General features: G+C 40.5%; 1 long non-coding RNA gene across 1 annotated transcript in view; it reads left to right on the top strand.

Annotated features, from left to right (window-relative positions):
• Nucleotides 1–8,828, top strand: part of LOC145511494 (uncharacterized) — an 88,437-nt gene extending 79,609 nt beyond the window's left edge. Inside the window, exon 3 of the long non-coding RNA XR_014057897.1 lies at nucleotides 6,818–8,828. This is a non-coding gene — a long non-coding RNA (uncharacterized LOC145511494). The remainder of the gene's footprint in view (nucleotides 1–6,817) is intronic.
• The last annotated feature ends 18,145 nt before the right edge of the window (nucleotides 8,829–26,973 follow it).

The following is a 26,973-nucleotide window of genomic DNA, read 5'->3' as shown; positions in this document are numbered from 1 at the left end:
GGACACGACTTAGTGGCTAAACCACCATCAGCAGTGAGATACAGTGGTAAGTTGGTAAAAGCTTAGGTTCAAGCTATAACGCTGAGGCTTCTATCCCACTTGCCACCCTCTCACGCACGGTGAGAATTTAATGTGCCATAACTCCAAAATATAAAGGATTTCTGAGAAAGAGCAGGGCCGTGGCAGGAGGAAGAAAGGGAGCCACTTGACCTGAGTCTGTCGACTAAGAACGTGAGAAATGAGGAAAAAGACATCCTAGTTACAAAACAAACTCCATGGGGATATAATGTACAGCATGGTAACACAGTTAATAATCCTGCACTGTATATTTGAAAATTGCAAAGAGAGTATATTTTATAAATTCTCCTCACAGGAAAAAAATTGCAACTCTGTATATTGAAGGAGGTTAACTAGACATTGTGGTGATCATTTTGCACTGTATACAAATATCAAATAATTATATTTGATATAATTGCATATCAAATATAATTGTTGTATACTTGAAACTGATATAATGTTCTATATCAATTATATCTCAATTTTTAAAAATTAAAATCAGACAAAAAAGAGAGTCCCCAGTCCTTCAAAAACCATGTGGCTTAATAGGAAAACAGTTATGTAATCAAACTGATATAAACACACATATATGATATAATAAAAAAAATGCATAATAGAAATACTCCTTTGTACGTATTTATATTTTACGCACATATAAAAAAATCAATCATAACACAGAGAAGTAAATGACGGTTTCAGAACACAGAGAAATAAATAAGATACCATTATTTTGAAGAAGAAAAGAAAAAAAAAGATACTGATATTTTGAAATATTTAAATTCACTATGAGAGACCTGATACTAGCTTGGACCCTGCTAAAAAACTCCTGGGTTACGTACATCTCTTCTTTTCACCTTTGTTCGTCACTGCAACTGAAGTCCTTCCCACTAACCCAGTTTTGATTAAGATGTATGACTGTATCTCAAAGCAGATAATCTTCCATCTGAGACCAAACTCTGAGCCTTAGACCTGCCAAAAAGTTAACCTAATTTAATTTTCACTAACTTGGCCATCCCTTTTCAATTCCAGCAAACCACTCCCATAAACTAAGCAAAGTCCCCCTAAATCTGTCTTCTCCTGCTACAAGTAGCGTACCGGAAATGCGTGTTGAGTCCATTCATTAAACAAATACTTGTAAAATGCCTGCGATGAATTGGGTTTGGGAAGTGGTACAAAGGGGAGCAAAACAATGTTCCTATCCTGGGTAACTTTACATTCTAGTGAAATAGGCTCCCAAACAGTTAATTTCAGTAGATTATTAAAAACACATAACCTTTATAAAATACAGGGAGAGAAAGGAATACTTAGTTCAAATTAGAAGAGATGAGGGGATAGAAAGACCCTCATCAGTTGGATGACGGTGAGACCCAGCTTACCCTGAGAAGCGTGGATTTACACTTGTTGTCTTGACATAGCTTTTTCATAGTGTCTCATTTCACTGTCAGACATGTCCTAGCTCAGATGAAAAGTGATATTCACAAGTAGTTATAGTTTAGCCAGTGTTGTAAAGAAAAACGGGGTGAAACCAAGTGAAATCAGAGCAAGATATTCCAAACAGAGTGTGCATCATGTGTAAATTCTGGAAGTGAGAAAGTGTGAAACAAGTAATTGCAAAAAATCAACGTCATCAGGATGTGGCACTTAAAGGCTAGCAGGCTGTGAAGCCAGCAGGGAAAAGGAGCTACAGAAGATGGAGCTTGAATTTGTTCTTTGAAATAAAGGGGAGCCATTGAAGGGTTTCAAACAGACCAAAAATGAGGGATGATATGACCGCTTTGCACTTCAAAACATCAGCCTGCCGGACAAAGGAGGGTCGCAGTGGCCATTGTGAAGGTACATCATGGGAAATACCCATTGAAGCATAGGTTTGGAAACCAGCCCTATCCAGGTCTAAGTCACACTCTGATTAAAATCCTGATGGGTGGAGGAGGGTTGGATTGGGAGTTTGGTATGAGCAGTTGCAAACTATTACATGTAGAATGGATAGACAACAAGGTCCTATATATACCACAGGGAACTATATTCAATGTCTTTCATAAACTATAATGGAAAAGAATTTGAAATAGAATATTATAAAATTTTATATGTATGACTCCCCTTAAGGGATCACTGCCTTGTCATGGCAAAGGGGCTTGCATAGTTCAACAAAGCTATGAGCCATACCATGTAGGACCACCCAAGATGCATGGGTCACAGCAGAGAGTTCTGACAAAACGTGATCCACTGGAGGAGAGAATAGCAAACCACCCCAGTATACTTGCCTTGAGAACCTCATGACCTGTATAAAAGGACAAAAAGATATGACACCAAAAGAGGAGTCCCCCAGTTCGGAAGGTATGCAATACGCTCCTGGGGACGAGCAGAAAAGAACTACAAGGAGCCCCGGAAAGAATGAAGCGCCTGGGCCAAGGCAGAAATGATGCTCAGTAGTGGACGTATCTGGTGATGGAAGCACAGTATTTCATATGAAGCTGGACTGTTAGGTCCGTGAATCAAGTAAATTGGAAGTGGTCCTAAGAATAAACATTGACATCTCAGGAATCAGTGAACTAAAATGGGCGAGAATGGGCGAATTTAGCTCAGATGACCATTTTATCTACTACTGTGGGCAAGAATCCCATAGAAGAAATGGACCTAGTAGACACTGAAGAGATCAAGAAGAGATGGAAAAAATACACAGTAGAACTATACACAAAAGGTCTTTATGAACTGGATTACTGTGATGGTGTGGTCAGTCACCCAGGTGTGAAGGCAAGTGGGCCTTAGGAAGCACCGCTCTTAATGAAGCTAGTGGATGCAGTGGAATTCCAGTAGAGCTATTCACAGCCCTAAAGGATGATGCCATCAAGGTGTTGGCAGTCAGTATGTCAGAAATATGGAAGACCCAACAGTGGCCACAGGAGTGAAAAAGGTCGACCCTCATCCCAGTTTACGAGAAGGGTAGTACTAAAGAATGTGCTAACCATCCAAGAAGTCCACTCATCGCCCTTGCTAGGAAGGTCATGCTTAAAATCTGGCAAGCTAGGCTTCAGCATAATGTGAACCAAGAACTTCCAGATGCCCAAGCTGGGTTTAGAAAGGGAAGAGGAACCAGAGATCAAATTGCCAACATTCGCTGGATCATAGAGAAAGCTGGGGAATTCCAGAAAAACATCTATCTCTGTTTCATCGACTACACTAAAGCCTTTGACTGTGTGGATCATAACACACTGTGGAAAGCTCTTAAAGAAATGGGACTACCAGACCATCTTACGTGTCTCCTGAGAAACCTGCATGTGGGCCAAGAACCAACAGTTAGAAGCCTGTGTGGAACAACTGATTGGTTCAAGATTGAGAAAGGAGTACGACAGGGCTGTCTGCTGTCACCCTGTTTGTTTAACCTATATGCTGAGCACATCATGAGAAATGCCAGGCTGGGTGAGTTACAAGCTGGAATCAAGATAGGCGGGGAAACATCAACAACCTCAGATATGCAGATGATACCACTCTAATGGCAGGAAGCGAAGAGGAGCTAAAGAGCCTCTAGATGAGGGTGAAGGAGGAGAGTGAAAGAGCTGGCTTAAAACTGAATATTAAAAAACTAAGATCATGGCACCCGCCCCCATCACTTCATGGCAATTAGAGGGGGAAAATGTAGAAGTAGTGACAGATTTCCTCTTCGTGGGCTCTAAACTCACTGCGGATGGTGACTGCAGCCATGAAATCAGAAGACAATTGCTTCTTGGCAGGAAAGCTATGACAAGCCTAGATAGTGTTGAAAAGCAGACATTACTCTGTGGACAATGGTCTCTATAGTCAAGGCTATGGTCTTCCCAGTGGTCACATGTGATTGTGAGAGCTGGACCATAAGGTAAACAGAACATCAAAGAATTGATGCCTTCGAACTGTGGTTCTGGAGAATTCCCTGAAATTCCCTTGGACAGCAAGGTCAAACCAATCAATCTTAAGGGAAATCAACTCTGAACACTCCTTGGAAAGACTGATGCTGAAACTGAAGCTCCAGTATTTTGGTCATCTGATGCGAACAGCCAACTCATTGGAAAAGACCCTGATGCTGGGAAAGATTGAGGGAAGGAGTAGAGGGCAGCAGAGGATGACGCGGCTGGGTGGCATCACTGACACAAGGAACATGAACTTGGGCAAACTTCGGGAGTTGGTGAGAGACCGGGAGACCTGGTGTGCTGCAGTCCATGGGGTCACAAAGAGTCGGAAACAACTAGGCAACTGAACAGCAACATATATATATATATATAGCGGAATTTATCTGCTATGAAGCAGAAATTAGCACAGCATTGTAAATCAACTATACTTCAATAAAATAAAATTTAAAAATAAATAAATTCTGATATTACCACTTGCTTTGTTACAAGCACAATTCTAGGATCAGACTGCCTGGTCTAAAACCTCATTCAAATACTTACCATCTCTGTGAGCTTTAGGAAGTTCATAGAGACCTTCTTCACTGTGTCTGTTTTGTTATTTGTTCAATAAAGAAGCAATACCTCTTCCCTCACAGTGCTTTAATTAAGCTTAAATATGTGACTACAGATCATTTCCTTTGAACAGTGTCTGAAATATACACATGTGAAACTTCTGTTCACATATATTTTGCTGAAGACTTACAAAATAGATATTTGTTGAAAAATTTTATAATTTATAACTTACAAGTTTAATGATATCCTCTATAGACGGTTTAAGACACAATTTGAAAATGAAAATCAGTGCTCTTCCAGGGCCCGAGAGGAGGACTGCTCTACCTATAAGGCAATAAAGGATGAGAAGGCAAAAATATTCTCCTAGCTGTCAGGAGTCCTTTTTTCCTTTTTGTTAACATGATCCACTCAAAGAAAAAAGGTAAAGAATGACTAGAAAGAACCTCATTGAAACGATGTCTTCACAATTACATAAGGCAGAATTATCTCCAGCCAGTTAGTCACAGCAACAAATAGATGATAGGATGTATTTAACTAGTGCATTATGACTTGTCAAAAAATTTTCAAAAATGTTGAAGGTTTTTAAATACTAGGTTATTCTCTTTAGGTTATCTCCTACCTCTTAGAGCAATAACATTACAAAACAATACATCTTTACATATCAAACAGTTGCTGGAGAAATTATAAGTTAAATGCAAAGGCACGTGTACACTGGACATTGCTGGTGGCCCACACCACACTCCCTAGAGCCAGCTTCAGCCAGAGCTGTGGCAGGAGGAGCTTGTGCATACTGCAGGCTTCCCTCCGTAAGCTCTCAGAGCCTCTTACTCTAAAGGCACAGCACTTAAGCATAAGGATGTATATATATACATTATCTCCAAGAGCGACCTTCAGGCAGTGAGACAAGAGTGTCAGTGGGTGATGTCCTAGCTCCAGTCTTTGGAAGGATAATTCTGAGGTTTATTCTACATGGTTTCCCAAAGGACCCCCAGCAAGTTTGAGTCCAGTTGCTTAAACTACTAACTAGTTCAACTAGATCCCACTTTTAACTGGCTTTCCCTCCATGTCTCTCTCACTTTCCCCATTGCTTCACTGCAGCATTCTGGGATCAAAAAAATTACCTGTGCCTAAATCAAATCTAAATCAAATCTGTGCCTAAATCAAAGGATTTGCTTTTGGGAGACCCCTAACTATGATAAGAATCTCATTACATTGAATTTTAATCTAATCATCTGTGTAATAAATTCCAAGTATTCTTAATAAATTGCATGGATAATCACATGAGTTGATCTATTGTCAATAATTCTGATCAATTTTCATTTTCATGACTTCTTCCTCTGTTATCACCAGAGTCAGGTTGTTAATATCAAAATAATTACATGTGCCTTACTATTTCTATCACCATACCTCATTCTTTTCATCATTAGAAAGTCTTTTGTAACACGTATTCAAATATTCTATTGTAGAAAAGGAATTAATATTAATGACACTAGGATAATTTTCAAATTTCAAAGTGAATGCATCTCAACAAAAAATTATTTAATGTTAGAGATATGGCATCACATTTGCATGCCCTTTACTCCAGATATGTACAACTTACACAATATTTTGCTCAAGATTTTTGCAGCAAAATAGATGTACCTTTAAAATTTCATTTCTTTCTCTGTCAGACTGACTGTTGACACTCTAGTGAACTGTCTATAAAATGAACGCTCTATCTTCCTTTCAGCTGACAGGTTTCTGTGGTTTGCTGCTTATTAGTTTTGTTTGTTGTGACTTAAAATGCAGGATCTATTTTCCCCCGATGTTGTTGAGTATTTTTTCCTTAGTGAACTAGAAGGAAATAAACAGAATGCTCTTATTTACAAGTAACTACTGAGTTGTCCTTCAAATCTACTTTGAATTTCCATTAGCTTCTCCCTCCATGCCTCAAATATTAAAAATGTAAAAGAATCTAATGCACAATTTGAGAAGTTTTGGGTTTTTTTTTTTAGCTCTTTGTGTTGGAGTTGTAAAATACAGAAATTTATTTCCAGGGTCACAAAAGTCATGTCCCTGAAATCTCTCACAACTGTTGGCACTGAAATAAGAACAAGACTAACGATATGTTCAAAGCAATGATTTTTAGAAAGAATCAAATTTTTGTCATTCATCTCCCTACCCATCCATCTATCTATTCATCAAACTCGTATTAAAGGCCTGAAATGCTGGGCATTGAGCTGGGTGCCAGAAATAGCAGGCGTGAGTATCTCAGACCCTAACTTGAACAAACTCAACCTAGCTGAATAAACAAACATGCAAAAGATGACTGGATTTTACTTTGACAGGTGCTATAATTGAAGTGTCTTCTTGAGGCAGAGGGAATGCAGAGGCTTGTGAAAGAGTCCAATTCACTCAGGACACCTTCATGGAGGAGGTTTTACTTGGGAAGAGTTTTGAAAGGTGAGCTAGGAAGACAAGAAGAAAAGGTGGGTACACTGGGCACAGGCAGTGATAGCAATAAGTAACAGTTTTCACATTTACTTTGTGCTGTTTTGTTCAGATTTGGTTGGGAAATGCAAATGCTTTGGGGTTTTTTGTTTTTTTCTGTAGTACGGGAAAGAGGAGAAAAGAATTCTTGCTGGCAAAGAAAGCAAAGGGCTGGGTCTTGAAGGAATTTGGACTGAACACCCCAGGCAATTACAGTCTTTCGATAATGTTAACACTGAACAATAGCTGTGTCTCCGGACGTTTGGGGGTCGGAGGTCCCCCGGCACTGGCGGGATGAGCGCTGGGAGCAGCATCCGAGCGGGGAGCCGCTGTGCGAACAGACGGCGTGTCCGCACCTTCCCATCGCCATCGCTCACCGGCCACCACAGAGGAGGGCTTCCCCGGCTGTGACAAGCTCATAACTGACTCTCCATAAACGTTTCCAGAAAACAAAACCGAATATATAGTAATGAAAAGACATCTAGTAAACAATGAACAAGGTAATACAGACTCGGAAAGGTGAGTTCAGAATGAAATGGAAGGAAAGAAAAGCGCTAAGTAGCGTCCGACTCTTTGTGACCCCATGAACCGTAGCCCGCCAGGCTCCTCTGTCCGTGGGATCCTCCAGGCAAGAATCCTGGACTGGGTTCTTTCCCTTCCCCAGGGCATCTCCCCAACCCAGGGATCGAACTCAGGTTTCCCGCATTGCAGGCAGATGCTTTATGGTCTGAGCTACGTGGAAGCCCCACGGTGACATCTAATGAAATGAAATAAGATATCTAATAAACATTTTCAATCAAAATCAATATGATTTGGTGATAAATTAAATTTGAAGAAAGCACGTTATGATAGTTCTAAAATACTTTTAAAGTAAAAGTTAAAAGGGAAAAAAAGATCAGAAATTGAGAAGATCCTTGATTTACTACTCCGGAAACTGGTTTGTTGACACTACTATTAACTCACAAAAGTAGCAGATTTCGAGATTGTTGTTGATGTGCTATGCATGCTGTAGGACAAAAACAGAGAGTATTTTGCACGGGAAAACTATGAATTTGCTTGGTTTATAATGTGGTGAGTTTTAGATAGCCCTTGGGATTTTCAGGCAGGCATATCTGGTAAAACATCTAGGAACAGAGATATATAGACAGATGGAAGATAGATAGATGATCCATAGGTAGATGGTAGACAGGCGAGCGGGTAGATAAATAGAGCTGAGATATTAGAGGCAGAGACAGAGAAACACACCATTTAGAAAATAAAGGATATACAAATATGGTCGTTATTGTGTTTTGTAGTGTTTGCAGCTGAGTGATTATTGTGACTGTCCCTTCACCCCACTCCCACCCTGCAAAAGGGTATAGATTTAGAAGAAAATCAGAGAGTATAAGAAGATCAAGCAATACAAACAACAAAAAAGTAGTAAAGTAACCAAAATTAGGAGCTCAAAATAGATGTTCTAGAAAAAGTGCTGTCAAATGTGACAATGTTAGAAACCAAGTAACTTTTTTTAATGTTATATTTTCAGTTTATAAATTCATATGTTTTATTTGTGGGTAAATCATGTGAATATATTCATGCTCTCTAGATGAAAGCTAAAAGTTCTAAAAGTCAATAACGTTAAACACAAAGTGATTTCAGTACAGCCACAGATGATAATATTTCACAATAAGGTCAGAGCTCACATAAATGGAGATAATAACATAGTTGGTTTTGATAGAGAAAATGGAAACCAAATGATAAACTGGCAACTGGTCACACATCCCTTTTTTTCCTAACCAGAACACATTCAGTCTTTATTTCGGTTTTTTTTGTTTGTTTGTTTGCTGTTTTTTAATTTAATGTATGAAGTCTCAGAGTTGTCCCAACCACATAATGATAAATGACTTAAATTGTCAAAGTGAAGCAAGGTTCTTATTCTCAAAGCTAATAATCAACCACCATCCCAATAATTAGAATTAATTTTTGGCTGAATAATGGAGAAGAGACATAGTGACCAACAAGGCGTTTTGCATAGGAGATACATACATACATACATACATACATACATACATACATATATACATACATACATACATGCATGCATACATATATACATACATACATATATACATACATACATATATACATACATACATAAATATATACATACATACATGCATACATACATATATATATATATGCGCTGTGCTGTGTTTAGTTGCTCAGTCGTGTCTGACTCTTGGTGACCCCATGGACTGTAGCCTTCCAGGCTCCTCTGTTCATGAGGATTCTCCAGGCAAGAATACTGGAGTGGGTTACCATGCCCTCCTTCAGGGGATCTTTTCAACCCAGGGATCGAACCTAGGTCTCTCACATTGCAGGCAGATTCTTCACCATCTGAGCCACCAGGGAAGCCCAAGAATACTGGAGTGGGTAGCCTATTCCTTCTCCAGGGGATCTTCCCAATCCAGGAATCGAACTAGGGTCTCCTGCATTGCAGGTGGATTCTTTATCAGCTGAGCTACCAGGGAAGTCCATATATATGTATTCACACACACACACACACACACACACACATATATATATATAAATGGAGGAGGGCAACCCACTCCAGTGTTCTTGCCTGGAGAATCCCATGGACAGAGGAGCCTGGCAGGCTACAGTCCATAGGGTTGCAAAGAGTTAGACAAAACTGATGTGACTTACCACACACACATACAAACACACACACACACACACACACACATATTAGATATATACATATTGCAATTAGATTACATAATATATACTATATATTTAAATATACATGTTAGAAAATATTGAATATATTATAAAATTTGTATACTAAAAGATTATATAAACTGAAAACTACTTTTGTGTTTCAGATATATGTTATATTCAGCAGTGTTTCCTTTAAAATAACTATATAAAAAAGAAACATATCTACTTACCCATAGGAAAAAATACAGAACTTGAGAATATCTGATTAAAATAATTTGTAAATAAAAATTGGAAATATTTCCTCAAAAAAATCTTATCCTCATTGCAACATAAGAATACTACATACATGTTATTAGAAGCAACTATTTTTAATTACAATTATAGGAAAACAATTTTTATCAGTATATCTTTGCATTCTTATTGCCCAGGACATTGAAAGCTTCTTCAATCAGTATTTGATGATGTTAATGATCATGCCAACAATATAGATCAAATAACCCATATTTTTTGGTAACTGTCAGTATTTTACTATTACCATCACCGTAATGAACTGTAATTCCAGTTCATTAAGTCCTAACACGGGATTTACCCTATGATGAATGTCAATCTTATGTTGTCTCAATTAGTTTCAACCACTGTATTCTTAAGGTAACTGGTTAAGTATTCAGTTAGAGAGCAGGTGTAGCTGGCATATAGTAAAAATGGTACATCTAGTTTTAGACTGAAATTTAAGTTTCTGTCCTTAACTACTATGCTGAATTCAGCAAACTCAAAAAATACACAACCCATCAATTTATCTGTTTAAAAAAGAGCCATAATTTTCACTTGCAGTGTAAGATGGTAGGCTGGAAACATATATTTGTGTTTTATCCATCCCTCCAACTACTCCGGAAAGATTCTGAAGTATAAAATAAGTAACTTCCTACTAGAAACAATAATGAGAGGTCCATCAAGGAATAAAAGATATTTCAACAAACTTTTCAAAGATTAAGGGATATGTGAGCAGACTGACAGATGAAAGAGAAGAGATAAAACTACAGGCCAGAATAGGCCATAAAAATAGTGCTAAATAGCTGTGAGAATATTCACCTGACAGTAACCTGGAAAAGACGTCTCGAAGTCAACCGGTACAACAAAGAGCCAAAGTGAGAAATAACATTAAAACCAGGAAGATTGATTTAAAATGTTTACAACAAATAACTTTGCTAATCAGCAACATAATTTCTCTTCTAATATCTCTGCATTGACAGCCAGACTTTCCCCTGGGGCACAACATGTGATAGCATACTCCAAAAAAAGGAAAAATAAATAACCTGTTTGGAGAAAGCCAAAGTATGACTCTAAAGCAAGCAACCTCCAAAAATTCTTGTTCTTGTATTTGTATGGCCCACAGTTTATCAGACAGCTTCCAGGTCTATCAATAAACATAAGCCATCTAGTCTCATGCCTCACTTCTGGTTAAAATCCTCAGTCACCTAAGAAAATAGACCTACTTCAAAAAAGTCAAAGGAAACCCATCATGTCCTCTCAGCTATACCGTCTTAAATATGAACATATAACTAAGAATCACCATATATAATATTAAATTCAGAAAAGTTAAAAATTTAGGTAAAAACAGTAAAAGTGATCAACAGAGAAGACAGAAATAATTCAGAACACAGAAAGCAACTTCTAAAAACTTTGATTATGTAACTATTGAGTTCAAAATTATGTTAATAGTACATCATAAACCAATAAAACAATAACAAAATGTCATTTCTTAAAAGATAAAAAGAAGGGTCTTAGAAAAAAATTAAATTTCTCAAAAGAGAGTGAAAGAGAAAGTATAGTAGAAGGAATCTCCTAAAATATAGAAGAAAAAGGCAGAAATGTGGAAAATATAGAAAAAATATAAATAACATAGAGGACCAGTCAAAGAAACACAACATGCATCAGTGAAGGAAAGAGAGAGAATAAAGAGAGAGTGGCTGTGGTAGAAATAATTTTAAAATTGACCTTAAAATGGTAAATATGACCAGATATTGAACCTGTAATATTACATTATTTGGCAAAAGGGATTTTGCAGATGTAAAAAGGTTGTCAGTTGCCTTTAAGTTAATCAACAGAGTATTGCCTAGGTGGACTCAGTTTAATCAGGTGAGCCTTTTAATAGCACAGAATTTTTCCTCTGGCTGATAAAGATAAGGAGGTAGGAGACTGCAAGCATGCAGTGAAGTCACGCCGGCTTTTAGGACGCAGCGGGGCCATGTGCCAGGGAACACCCTCAGCCTGTAGGAACTGCGAGCGGTCCCTGGGTGACAGTCAGCAAGTCAACAGGGACCTCGGTTCTGTTTAAAAACTAATTTTTATTGGTATGTAGTTGCTTTAAAATGTTGTGTTAGTTTCCACTGTATGCAAAGGGAACCAGCTTTCCATACCCTCTTTACTGGGCTTCCTTCCCGTTTAGGTCACCACGGCGCGCTGAGCACGTTCCCTCAGCTACAGAGTAGACTCTGGTCAGTGAGCTATTTTATGCAGAGCTTCACCAGTGGATCTACGTCAACCTCAATCTCCCAGTTTGCCCCGCGCTTGGCTCCCACCCCGTGTCCTCCACGGAGCCCACACGTCATTCTCTGCGTCTCTGGCTCTGGCTCTGTGGTCGCAAGAAACTAAATTCTGCCAACAATCTGAATGAGCAAGAAAACGAATTCTTCCATGAACCCCCCAGAGGAACACACAGCCCTACTGACACCTTAATTTCAACTTTTACTGAGACTCTAATTGAAGAACCCAGCCAGCCCGCCTGAACTTCTGACCTAAAGAACTACGAACTAATAAAGAGACACTCAGTTCAGTTCAGTCGCTCAGTCGTGTCCGACTCTTTGGGACGCCATAAATAGCAGCACGCCAGGCCTCTCTGTCCATCACCAACTCCCGGAGTCTACCCAAACCCATGTTCATCGAGTCGGTGATGCCATCCAACCATCTCATCCTCTGTCGTCCCTTTCTCCTCCCGCCCCCAATCCTACCCAGCATTTGGGTCTTTTCCAATGAGTCAACCCTTCGCATGAGGTGGCCAAAGTATTGGAGTTTCAGCTTCAACATCAGACCTTCCAACGAACACCCAGGATTGATCTCTTTTAGGATGGATTGATTGGATCTCCTTGCAGTCCAAGGGACTCTCAAGAGTCTTCTCCAACACCACAGTTCAAAAGCATCAATTCTGCGGCGCTCAGCTTTCTTCACCGTCCAACTCTCACATCCATACATGACCACTGGAAAAACCATAGCCTTGACTAGACGGACTTTTGTTGGCAAAGTAATGTCTCTGCTTTTAAATATGCTATCTAGGTTGGCCATAACCTTCCTTCCAAGGAGTAAGCATCTTTTAATTTCATGGCTGCAGTCACCATCAGCAGTGATTCTGGAGCCACTAGTTTGTAACAAATTACATAGCAATAGAAAACAAATACAGGGGAAACCGATGATGGCGATGATAAAAAAGATGAAGATGACACAGTAAAAGGAGGAATGCTGCAGACCTAAGTAGGCCATTAGTATTTAGCTCAAACGTCCTTCCCAGCGTTCAGCAAAAAAGACCCACAACTGGATGGAACATTGCAACATTTTGGGACACTGGTTATTAGTATAAAGAGAAGATGCAAAAATATCCTAGGTGGTGGGAGGAGCAAAAGCTATTTAACAGAAAAATTAACCATTAAGGCAAAGCATTCGATATCACAGTAATCCAAGTCTATGCCCCGACCAGTAACGCTGAAGAAGCTGAAGTTGAACGGTTCTATGAAGACCTACAAGACCTTCTAGAACTAACACCCAGAAAAAGATGTCCTTTTCATTGTAGGGGACTGGAATGCAAAAGTAGGAAGTCAAGAGATACCCGGAGTAACAGGCAAATGTGGCCTTGGAGTAAGAATGAAGCAGGACAAAGGTTAACACAGTTTTGCCAAGAGATCGCACTGGTAATAGCAAACACCCTCTTCCAACAACACAAGAGAAGACTCTACACGTGGACATCACCAGATGGTCAACACCAAAATCAGATTGATTATATTCTTTGCAACCAAAAATGGAGAAGCTCTGTACAGTCAGCAAAAACAAGACCGGGAGCAGACTGTGGCTCAGATCATGAACTGTTCATTGCCAAATTCAGACTTAAATTGAAGAAAGTAGGGAAAAACACTAGACCATTCAGGTATGACCTAAATCAAATACGTTACGATTATACAGTGGAAGTGACAAATAGATTCAAGGTATTAGATCTGATAGAGTGCCTGAAGAACTATAGGCGGAGGTTCATGACTTTGTACAGGAGACAGGGATCAAGACCATCCCCATGGAAAAGAAATGCAAAAAAGCAAAATGGCTGTCTGAGGAGGCCTTACAAATAGCGGTGAAAAGAACAGAAGTGAAAAGCAAAGGAGAAAAGGAAAGATATTCCCATTTGAATGCAGAGTTCCAAAGCATAGCAAGGACAGTGAAGAAAGCCTTCCTCGGTGATCAATGCAAAGAAATAGAGGAAAGCAACAGAATGGGAAAGACTAGAGATCTCTTCAAGAAAATTAGAGATACCAAGGGAATATTTCATACAAAGATAGGCACAATAAAGGACAGAAATGGTATGGACCTAACAGAAGCAGAAGGTATTAAGAAGAGGTGGCAAGAATACACAGAAGAACTGTACAAAAAAGATCTTCATGACCCAGATAATCACGATGGTGTGATCACTCACCTAGAGCCAGACATCCTGGAATGTGAAGTCAAGTGGGCCTTAGAAAGCATCACTACGAACAAAGCTAGTGGAGGTGATGGAATTCCAGTTGAGCTATTTCAACCCCAAAATATGATGCTGTGAAAGTGCTGCACTCAATATGCCAGCAAATTTGGAAAACTCAGCTGTGGCCACAGGACTGGAAAAGGTCACTTTTCATTCCAATCCCAAAGAAAGGCAATGCCAAAGAATGCTCAAACTACCACACAATTGCACTCATCTCATATGCTAGCAAAGTAATATTCGAAATTCTCCAAACCAGGCTTCAACAGTACGTGAACCATGAACTTCCAGATGTTCCAGCTGGATTTAGAAAAGGCAGAGGAACCAGAGATCAAATTGCCAACATCCACTGAATAATCAAAAAAGCAAAAGAGTTCCAGAAAAACAACTACTTCTGCTTTATTGACTACGCCAAAGCCTTTGTCTGTGTGAATAACAACCAACTGTGGAAAATTCTGAAAGAGATGGGAATACCAGACCACCTTACCTGCCTCCTGAGAAATCTGTATGCAGGTCAGGAAGCAACAGTTAGAACTGGACATGGAAGAACAGATGGTTCCAAATTTAGTAAGGAGTATGTCAAGGCTGTATATCGTCACCCTGCTTATTTAACTTATATGCAGAGCACATCATGAGAAATGCTGGGTTGAATGAAGCATGAACTGGAATCAAGATTGCTGGGAGAAATATCAATAACCTCAGATATGCGGATGACACCACCCTTATGGCAGAAAGTGAAGAAGAACTAAAGAGCCTTTTGATGAAAGCGAAAGAGGAGAGTGAAAAAGTTGGCTTAAAGCTCAACATTCAAAAAACTAAGACCACGGCATCCGGTCCCATCACTTCATGGGAAATAGATGGGAAAACAGTGAAAACAGTGGCTGACTTTATTTTCATGGGCTCCAAAATCACTGCAGATGGTGACTGCAGCCATGAAATTAAAAGACTCTTGCAACTTGGAAGAAAAGCTATGACCAACATAGACAGCATATTAAAAAGCAGAGACATTACTTTGCCAACAAAGGTCTGTATAGTCAAATCTATGGTTTTTCCAGTGGTCATGAATGGATATGAGAGTTCGAGTATAAAGAAAGCTGAGCTCCGAAGAATTGATGCTTTTGAACTGTGATGTTGGAGAAGACTCTTGAGAGTCCCTTGGACTGCAAGGAGATCCAACCAGTCCATCTTAAAGGAGATCAGTCCTGAATATTCATTGGAAGGACGGATGCTGAAGCTGAAGCTCCAATACTTTGGCCACCTGATGGGAAGAGCTGACTCATTGGAAAAGACCCTGATGCTGGGAAAGATTGAAGGCAGGAGGAGAAGGGGACGACAGAGGATGAGATAGATGGTTGGATGGCATCACCGACTCGATGGACATGGGTTTGGGTAAACTCTGGGTGTTGGTGGTGGACAGGGAGGCCTGGTGTTCTGCAGTCCCTGGGGTCGCAAAGAGTCAGACACGACTGAGAGACTGAGCACACACACAAACCAGTACAAACACCTTCCTTCCTGCACATGCCCCTCTGAGCCCAGGTCCATTTTTCTAGGTCCATTTGGAGCAGTCGCTCCTCAGCACTGACTGTGTTTGTATCTCTGAGTCCTTTACACCCATTCTTCTCAAGGCCACCCTGCAATCTAGCTGTGCTCTGCAGAAGCATGACTGAAAAGAACAGCTGCAATAAAAATAATCTTGTACATTAAACAACAGGCAAATAATTGTATTCAGTTAGTAAAGCAAAAAATAGAGGTGTGGTCATATCATCTAGTTGAGAAGATTAGTAATAGAACAACCCTTTAAAAAGACTTCCTCTGGGTGGTGGGTAGGGTTTTGGAAAGAAGAGAGTACTAATTTTTACTTTTCATCATAAACACTTCTGATCTATTTGACTGGTTACTATGTAAACAAATGATTTGAGAAAAATAATTTAAAGCTATGACAGCATGAGTCATTCATTTTCTGTTATTTACTAGCTAGAGAAGTTTCATATTTCCGTATAGGAACCTATACTATCTTTGATAAATAAAGGTCAATATTCTTTTCCATTTCCAAAAATAGAGAATTTTATTATAGCTGTATACTTTGATTCAGAAAACACTATTTCTGAGTTTTTAGAGACCTGATTTTTGACATACAGGCCCCGCACAAAATTACAGCCTCAGCATTCTATTCTTATGCAATTCCCTGTTATATCTTACAACCAAACCATTTAAAAATCCATTCTCCTCATAATACTAAAACATAATAACTTTGTAATAACAACCAAAATTAGCAGGTGGATGCCAGGTGACTAGGATCTGGCTCAGAAAATGGCCTGAAGGAGAGGTCGCTCAGGCCGTCTGTTTTACAAGCAAGCTCGCTGCCGCGGAGAAGGGGAGAGATGTCTACACTGGGCATGTCGTTGAGCTGAAGTGCGGGAAAGAGCCGACTACCCACGCGACGACTCCGGAGCAGAGATCCTTTAGCCTCCATCGGACAGTATACACGCACCTACAGCCACACGCAGACCTCACACAAATTTCTGATCTAGAAAGATTTCCTGTCTTTTCAAGATGAGGAATGATCTAGTGCAGGATCTGTAAGAAAGCTACCAGTTCATAAAAGGAAAGGAACAAGAACAAAAAAGCAAAAGAAGAAAGTTTTGCTGTGGAGCAGCTAAAAATTGAAGGAAAAGGATTTCCCAGTTACTCAAAAAAACAATAAATGTAAGGACCTTTATATAAAACAAGTTCCAAGCAGAAGGGGCCGAGCAAAGAATGATAACAACAATCAGAGCAAACAGATGGAACTGACCTGGAAGAGTGAGTTTGGAAACTAAAGCCGCCATTGAGCTCTTGCACACGCAATTCCCACTCTCATCCTGAGCACAGGGCCCTGGGCAAGGCTCCTGCCCCCTGGAACTGGCTTCATAAGTGGCTTCCACGCCCTCATTTTACTTGTTGTAAAATATATAAGAAACAAATGACAGTTCTCATTTTATAACCATATCACAAAAGGGTTGAGCCAGCAAGTCCCTCAAACCTATATTCTTCCTGCCTGCAAGACTGCTCATGAGAACATCTTTTCCCTCGTCTAGACAGCCTTTGAGGATGCGATGGTCAGCACTGGGTTGTTCTAACCTCGGCTGCCCGTGGGGAGACAGGAACCCAGGGCCCATCACAGCCACTGGGTTGCTTTGGGGCTTTGTGCTCTCAGAGCAAACGGGATGATGAAAGTGAAGATATGCCTCACTACCTGACAGTCTTCACTAACTGCTCTTCTCCGGCTTGTCTGCTGAAGCTCTCAGATTGAGAGCAGTGCGCTGGCGAGTCGTTCCAGACCCCAGTGAAGGAAGAGGGAAGGAAACAAGCTTTACCCACTGACCTTCACCCAGCGGCCTCGCAGGCCTCCTCATTCAGACCAAGCTGACTCCATCCATCCTGCTTTAAGTCTCTAGTGTACAGGATTTCTAAATCCTCAGGGAAATCAAAATCAGACTGCACCAATCTCCTACTTTTCCTGGGGAAATGTGCTAAAACTGAAAACGTGTATTGAAAAAGAAAGAACTCTTCACTGTAAGTACAGTAACCGAAATATCTGGAGGAAAAGACTTCTAAGTGAAACCCTGGTTTTAAACAACTTTGTGGAAATTACTTTCTTTCCATAGCAGTGTCTCTATATGCCCCCCAAATTCAAGAAAACATTCACATGTAAATGTGATTCCTCAGGGGCTTTTTGATGTAATATTGGCAGCTCTAACCCAGAAGACTGGTCTCCTCATAATTCCCCGTCACCGTCGGCTCCTACATTGCCCTATTCCTATATTCCCTATGTGGGAAAAGATAATTTTAAAATTAAGTGCAAATTATAGAAAATTGCTTAGATATTTAGTTAGCAAAACAAAAAAGAAAATATGTAAATAAAGGTAAATAAATTCCACTAGACATAATATAAGCACATACTGATACCAATAAAAACACTAGATTTTTTTCTTTTACATTCTTTCTTATTTATGCTAAACAATAAAATAACAACCATAGTAAATTTTAATAAATATGAGCAACAAAAATATATTTTCAAAATACAGTACAGATAGTGATATCTTAAGGAAGTCTAAATTCTAAGGAATAAGGAGGTATATGACAGATAGTTGTCTAATGTAATATTTTACAATATGCACATCAGGGGTATATTATCTAGATTTTATTCTCAGTTTATTCCATGAATATTTGCAATCAACCAGTTGTGAATGCCTGTATAATTTAGGTACAAAAAATACAGATTAGAAATGCGAATTGACATAAAATAATTTATATGTTATAAAATATATTTCAGTATATTTTTGTACTGTGTATTTCTGGTATTTATATAACTTTTAAAAAGCAAAACAAAAGCAAAGCAAAAACAAAAATACAGAACAAAACTTAGTTCGATCTACAAAAATCTAGGTAACTTATAGCCTCCGGGGCCTGTGTGTAATGTTATACAGATTATCCAATCCTCAAATTCAACAACTATTTATTTAGTTGTAGTTTTGAATAGTAGGATATGAATCCATTAACTCATGCTCCTTCTGGAGAAAAAACATCTGATACCCAGTGTTAATTTTCCTGCCCTGAGCATATAACCAGAACAAAGACATATTCTTGTTTGATTTTTAAATGCCATTTAAATGTTTCTCTGCATCTGAAATTTTTGTTCAAAATTTATACAGCTATATTGAACGATAAAATAGTAAGGACTAACATATTTCATGATCTAAGATATAATGTCTCAAAAAATGAAATTTGGACACATTTTAGTACACGGAAACTTAAGACCAGCATTTTTGAGGAGAACAAAACAAAACAAAACCTGAATGGGAGTTAAAGATTTAAAAGGCTCTTCATTGGGCCAACTGTTTTCATCTGATATTAGATGAAATGTCTACCAAATACCCTAAAACACACCAGATTAAGGATAGAAGTCAGTTAAATCATTTTTTCCTTTCCACGTGTGGGAATATTGGAATTTCTATAGCTGGTAATACTGTGTTCCATATGTTTAAATATTAAACACATATACCGATGTAACCTCTAGGCCACAGAATGAAGTGAACCAATTTTATATTTCTCTTTCTAGGTTTTTTTTTTTAATATATCTTCCTCTTTGCCTTAGGAAAATTCATTTCAGGAAAAGTTATGAGTACCTTTGAAAAGGCATTATGTTACCTTTTCCAGAAGAAGGCCCATGTTTTGGTCATCTCTATTCAAGGAATACAAATTAACTGCACTTGAGTAATCATAGAGGTCATGGGATACTGCAAAGACACTGTGCATTTCTGCTCCTTACTTAGCGATGCAAAGTTAAGCCAGGTATTTAACTTCTTTGACCCATGATTTCCTAGTATGCACTGAGATCATGACACCATTCTGTTTCTTGGTGGTTTTTTTTATTTGTTTTTTTGACTGCATGTGGGATCTTAGTTCCCTGACCAGGGATTGAACCCCTTGCCCAGGAAGCGCAGAGTCTTAACCACTGGATCACCTGGAAAGTCCCATGATACCACTCTTTTGGGGTAACAGGAAAGATTAACCAGGGAAAAGACTCAGAATTGTCAAAGCAATGCTGAGGAAAAGAACAAAGCTGGAGGCATAGCTCTCCTAGACTCCAAAATACAATGGTTGATTGGAAAATTTTTCAGTGAAAGATTCTGGAGAAAGGCTTTTTTAAGAGACACCATTCAAATGCCTAGGATCCATAATTGTTCTAGAGATCTGATGCAGCTGGTCATTTCATGAATCATTTAAGTGAGAATGCTTGGTAGCTTCATAGAGCTATTCCTGCCAATTCAATTCATAAGCAAGAATATTTCCCTGACTTTATGCATAAGCCTCTTCTGTCCTCCACTCAGTAGTCATATGATGGATATGACTGGCTATGAAAGACTTCCCATTCCGTATCACTCAGCTACTTGATGCAGATGTCTCCCAGCAGCACTAAAGACTTTAAAAAAACAACAGAGATCACAAGACTCCCAACTGAGTTCAGAGGAGAAACTCCTGACTCTACACTTTGGGCACACTAGGACATTTTAGACTGGACACCATTTTTAATGTATACTTTACAATGTGGTATATATATATATTAAAATATACATTTTAATGTAATTTTTCAATATATATTTTGCCAAGTCGCTTCAGTCGTGTCTGACTCTTTGCGACCCTCTGGACTGTGGCCCACCAGCTCCTCTGTCCTTGGGATTCTCCAGGCAAGAACACTGCAGTGGGTTGCCATGCCCTCCTCCAGGGGATCTTCCCAACCCAGGGGTCAAGCCCGTATCTCTTACGTCTCCTGCACTGGCAGGCAGGTTCTTTACCGCAGTGCCACCTGGGAAGCCCATAGTTTACAGCAGCTATAACATCTATTTAGCTCCGTGTTTTCAGGCACTGAGCTCATGGCTTGACATGCGTTGGTTTGTCTTAGTAACTGTGAAGTCAGCACTATACTTCTCTCCATTTTGCAGATGATAAAACAGAAGCCTAAGGGCTTCAGTAAACTGCAACTTCTCATGGGTCAATCAAGGGTGGAGTCAAAACTCTATTCCAGGTGTGTTGACCTGACTGTCCATGTTGCTAATCACCATAAATGAATTAAAAGAGACCATTACTCCAGAAAGTCAAGAGTGGAAGAGGGATGGAGGTGAGGATGAGAGCTGGGGAACTGATGCTTCCCTATCTTGAACTTGGGGCTTCCCTGGTGGCTCAGATGGTAAAGAATCTGCCTGCGATGCTGGAGACCCAGGTTCAATCCCTGGGTCAGTAAGACCCCCTGGAGAAGGGAACGATGGCCACCCACTGCAGTATTCTTGCCTGGAGAAGCCCATGGACAGAGGAGCTGGCGGGCGGCAGTCTGTGGGGTCGCACAGAGTGGGACCCGGCTGAGGGCCTGAGCCTGGCAGAGGCCTCCCCCGCCTCAGCTTCTGTGCTCGCCAAACCACAGACACAGGGTCTGGACCTTCATGAGGTTTCCCTGCAGTGCCTCACAGTAGATTTGAAGAGCAGGATGAGAATTAGTAGACAGTTCACCGTCCCAACACACACACCCGCGCTCGTGTGCACACACAGGCCTTGGTGAGGGGACACAGAGCACAGCTCTGAGGAAATCCTTCATCTCCCGCTTACCCAATCTCTCCACTGGAATCTCTTTATCGCTTTGGATGCGGACGGAGCGCCTTACAGCACCGGCTTCAGGCTGCCTCCTTGTAAGTCAGGCCCCTCTGAAGTCTTCCTCACTTTGCTGTGTAGAAACTGTCTTCTTGGAGATTTGGCCAAACCTGAGAACACGCAAGCTCTGTGTTAACACAAGTTGCTCAGAAGGAAAAGGAACTTCGAACTCTTTCATTCAACAAGAAATCCATCTTCTTTATCTCGTCCCTCTTCAAAAGCTTCCCTTTTTCACTGCTGGTTATATAGCAGTGTATCTGTGATGAGGGTAACGACGTGCATTGTACAGCTATGAAAATGAATTGCAACTGCTCTGTCAGATGATGAAAGGAAAAATGATGACAATTTTATTCTACTTGTTCTAGAGTAAACATTGGTAAACTCATTACATGATACACCTTCACTGAATATCTATGAATGAAGGAAGAGTCTCTGATTACTGGTTTTGTCTTTATTTCTATTTGATAAATTACATTTCATTACGGCATAATTAGATAACACCTTTAGCATTAAAAAAAAAATAAGCCGTGTAACAAGGTATTATTTCTGAGAACAGCATAAATTCTAATGATTGTAAATAAAGAAACCACATGACAACTCTGCAAATTCATCAGAATGGTTTGGTTTATATTTCTTTAAAAGGTTACTGCGCATAATATGGAACTTTATTCAAAGTGTCAATTCTAGAATTCTTTATGAAAAAGCAATTGAAGAAATCAGTCTCACATGGAAATACATTTTATAATAGATACAATCTACCCACTAAATGAAGCTTTGGAAATTAAAAAAAATTACCCACCAAATTCTTCTCTAATTGAGCAACTACTAATTAAATCAAGCGCTCAACTAGTTAATCACAATTAAGCAGTACATTTCAAAGCCTCCCCCAGTTGAATTTAGCCAAGAATTGCCTATGTCTCTCCCTTCGGTCTCCTCACACCATCCCACTGTTTTCATGCATTTCACAAATGCAGTTAGCAGGGGGAGATAGCTGAAACCACTGTCACTGAGGTCCATGTGTCCAAGGACAGTTCAGCATGACTTTTTGATCAAAATACGAGAAAAAGACAGTGACTACTATTCATAACTGACTTCCATACTCTGTTATGTAAAATGTCAACAAACAGCAGACGGAATTATCGACAGTAACTGCAGTGACTCCAAACCCTGCTCACAGCACAGCAGAGACCAGGGGTCAGGAAAAGGGAGGTATCTTGATGACTTTCACCCCACCATTCACCCGTTCTTTTCCAACCCCTGATCTACGAGGAAGTGAAGGAAGCCTTTATGCCATATCACAGTAATATGTGAGGGCTGATGACAAAATTTCTAAACGCATCAGAAATTATGTCTTCTTTAGCGAGTCTTACTGTGAGAGTTCTAACGTGGTTCTCTTTGACCCCTTTCCAGTTATAAATCCCTCCTTGCACGCTAACTCTAAAAAGTGTCTGGACTGTATTTTCTCCCTTCAATTCTTTGTTCCGTAATGATCAGAGTCCTACTGAAAATCATATTTAAAACCCGCTTGCTACCGCCATCTGCAGTTCTCCCCTCACTCACTGCAGGTTTGGGATCATGGTCTCAACCTCCATTCCAGCTCTCCTGTGTGTCTCGCTTGCTGCCTGCTAAGTCACTTCAGTCATACCCGACTCTTCGTGACCCCATGGACCATAGCCTGTCAGGCTCCTCTGCCCTCCTCCAGGGGATCTACCCGACCCAGGGGTCGAAGCCACGTCTCCTGAGTGGCAGGCGGATTCTTCACTGCTGAGCCACCAGGGAAGCCTGAGGTCTTAGATGATTCCAAGTCAGTGTTAAGGACCCAAACCACACACCAGTCTTGCAACAAGGGAGTAACCTTGCTGTTTGCAGGAGCGTCATTTTGCCTCAGCCAACAACTCCTTTGGGCACACTCTGGATTCTGTCAGCTACAGAATCTCCCTGGCTTCGGATACTAAACTCAGACCTCATCCTACCGAAACACACCTTCCAATCCTTCCAGGAAACAAGGTGGATGACCTGCCTCCCTTGTGCAAGCTGTGGAGTTAGTGGAAACACTCCCACATGTGAGGAGACTAAAACCATTATAAGCTAACGTGGGGCTTCAGTCCGGCTCAGGAATCCTACGAGGTTTCTCTTATTTCTCTTGTTGACTCTCTTACCTCCTGTTATTTCTCTTTCTCTCAAGAGTTTATCTATATATTTCACAGAGAATATAAAAAAGCCTTTAGAAAATAACCAGCCCAACTTTGCATCATTATATTCATGATTCCTTGGTGGCTCAGACAGTAAAGGATCTGCCTGCAGTGTAGGAGACCAGGGTTGGATCCCTGGGTCAGGAGGATCCCCTGGAGGAGGGCATGGCAACCCACTCCAGTGTTCTTGCCTGGAGAATCCGGTGGACAGAGGAGCCTGGCGGGCCACAGTCCATGGGGTCACAAAGAGTCAGACACCACTGAGGGACTAACATTTTCACTTTCTTTTCATTTATAATTCTGCCTAAAATGACTTCCTTCTTTCCTCGCTTCTCTCCTATTACAATGTGGTATTTTGTAAATACCACAGTATTTACAGTATTTGCCACTGCAGTTACTGTAAATACCACAAAGATGTGGTATTTTTGGAGGACATCACAGAGGGGACGTGACCACTGGCTGACCCAGGAGCTGGGGCTCTGTCCTTGGCGTGTGCTTTCTGCCCAGCGTTGCTGCAAGGAGTGCTTTCAAGGATGCAAGCCTTGAGAGAATAACCTGTTGTTGAGACCATCAGGAAAGTATATGTGACTGAACCCCAGCAAAGCTCTATACAAACTCTTAAGATTCTGACAGGCAGAGATCTTCGCTCATGGCAAGCCTTTTATGCACGTTCCCTGCTTATTGAACTGCCACCTGCCAATCTGGAGTGGTCCGCCTCCTCCCTTAGTTTCTGCTGGTCCTTCATTTAAGGGAGTCAGTGTTTAATTTCATCTGCGGACCTCTGAGGGTTGCAAACCAACAGACAGCCTCATCCCTTAAGAAAATAGATGCTTCTGAAAAGAGATCCCAAATACTAAACTAGTGTCTTTTTCTCTTTATAGGCAATCTTTTTTTTTAATTATTTATTTTTAAGTGAAGGAGAATTGCTTTACAGTATTGTGCTGGTTTCTGCCAAACATCAACATGAATCAGCCGCGTGCTCTCTAGGGAGCTGTCTGTTCTTACTCACTCTGGTGCTTTACTTTTCCTTGTCTTCTGTATCTGCTCTAACCTGAAAATCTTTCCCATCACACACACAATCGACAGCTTCCCTGAACTGATGCTTTCGAACTGTGGTGTTGGAGAAGACTCTTGCGAGTTCCTTGGACAGCAAGAAGATCAAAGCAGTCAGTCCTCAAAGAAATCAGTCCTGAATATTCATTGGAAGGACTGATGCTGAAGCTGAAGCTCCAATACATTGGCCACCTGATGTGAAGAGCTGACTCATTAGAAAAGGCCTTGATGCTGGGAAAGAGTGAAGGCAGGCAGAGGAGGGGCTGACAGAGGACGAGATGGTTGGATGGCATCACCGACGCGATGGACATGAGTTTGAGCAAGCTCTGGGAGATGGTGATGGACAGGGGGGCCTGGGGTGCTGCAGTCCATGGGGTTGCAGAGAGTCGGACATGACTGAGTGACTGAACAACAACAGATCTACATAGAAGCATCCAAAGTCCATGACATCCAAACCAAACTCATCAACCCCTCATTTCCACTCTGAAAAACAAACATCTCCACTATTCCTTATTTTAGTTTACAGCACTAGCCTTTACCCAATTAAGTGAAAAACCTGAGACGTGCTGTTTCACAAATAAATGTGTGTAAATGACAACAGAAAATAGACTTATTAATGCAGGTTACATTCAGAAGGATGTTTGAATGTAAAATTTAACACAAAAATTGCTTTAAAAGTATCTGACATAAGTAGTCTAAAATGCTAGCAATCATTATAACTGTTACAGCCATCTTTCTTCTTCACTTCCTCTCCACAACCAGTTCATCACTAAATCATCTTATTTTTATTTCCTAAATATATTTTTATATCACCTACTTTTCTCCAGCTCTCCTTCACTGGCCTGTTCTAAAGTATGTGCCACGCAGCCCACTCTCCACCTCACACGCAGACCACTGTGACAGCTTCCGAACTGTCCTTCTGATATCCAGCCCTGTCCACCTTCAGGTTTTCCCCACCTTGACCTCTGTACAAAGACAGTCTGATTGTCAACACTACTCCCTCCTCCAAAAGCATCCCTCTAAACCTCTGCATCTGTGCACGCTCAGCTGCTCGGTCGTGTCCAGCTCTTGGCGACCCCATGGATAGCTTGAGTAATATGCGTATGTGTCACATATATTATTACTTTCCCACTCTGCCAACTTATGCCAGCGACCCAGTCCCTCCTCTCAGCTTCCTGAGCTAGCCTAATTCCTTTCCACTTCTGGCTTGCACGCCTCCTGTTGTCTCTGCCTGGAGCTCAGGTCTACACTGCCTCCTCTTCCCTACTTTTGGTCTAGTGACCTTCCACTTATTCTCTTAGCCTAAGTTTACAGTTTAAATTCTCCAGGGAACTTGGTGAGTCTGTGTGTGCTACTCACTCAGCCGTGTCCGACTCTTTGCGACCCCGTGGACTGTAGCCCACCAGGCTCCTCTGTCCATGGGATTCTCCAGGCAGGAATACTGGAGTGGGTTGCCATGCCCTCCTCTGGGAGATCTTCCTGACTCAGGGATCAAACCCGGGTCACCCACATTGCAGGCAGATTCTTTACTGTCTGAACCACCAGGAAGCCCCCTAGGAAACTTTACCTGATACCTTTCAATCAGTAATTTCCAAACTATAAATCATGGCCCCACAGAGTGTTATGAAATTATTTCAGTGTGTCTATAACTAGTATTTTTTTTAAATGGTAGATTATACCATAGCATGAACTAAGATGAGATGGAATATATACCGCGTTACTTGTAGCTATGGTAAAGTACTATTTTATAAATTTGTGTGTATGTGTGTGTTGATGATGAAAGAAAGTATATTTTTCTTACTATGAGTCATATTCAAAAATAAGTTGGAAACATAAGTTTGCAAACCACTGTTGTAAGTGATGTTCACCATTTGTGTGTTTTTGTAAACCAGCATTTTTCGGTTTAGCCAAATGAACACACTTAGGCTGTTATCTGTAAATCTGCAGCTGAAATGTTGTCCTACATAGGATTTAGGAAACAAAGGAAGCGAAGACTTGTTCGCTTTCTGCCCATGTCACTGAATGCTTATTCAGCCACTAGAAGGAGGCCACAAAACGAGGAACATTTTACGGCTCTTCCACTGTAGGTGCTGCTATTGCTGCTCATTTCAAG

This window comes from Giraffa tippelskirchi, chromosome 6 (assembly GCF_054371585.1).
Source record: "Giraffa tippelskirchi isolate mGirTip1 chromosome 6, T2T-mGirTip1v1.2.pri, whole genome shotgun sequence".
In the NCBI taxonomy this organism is placed as follows: Eukaryota; Metazoa; Chordata; class Mammalia; order Artiodactyla; family Giraffidae; genus Giraffa; species Giraffa tippelskirchi.
Note: the sequence above shows the minus strand (reverse complement) of the source record. Positions and strands in the feature narration are given on the sequence as shown.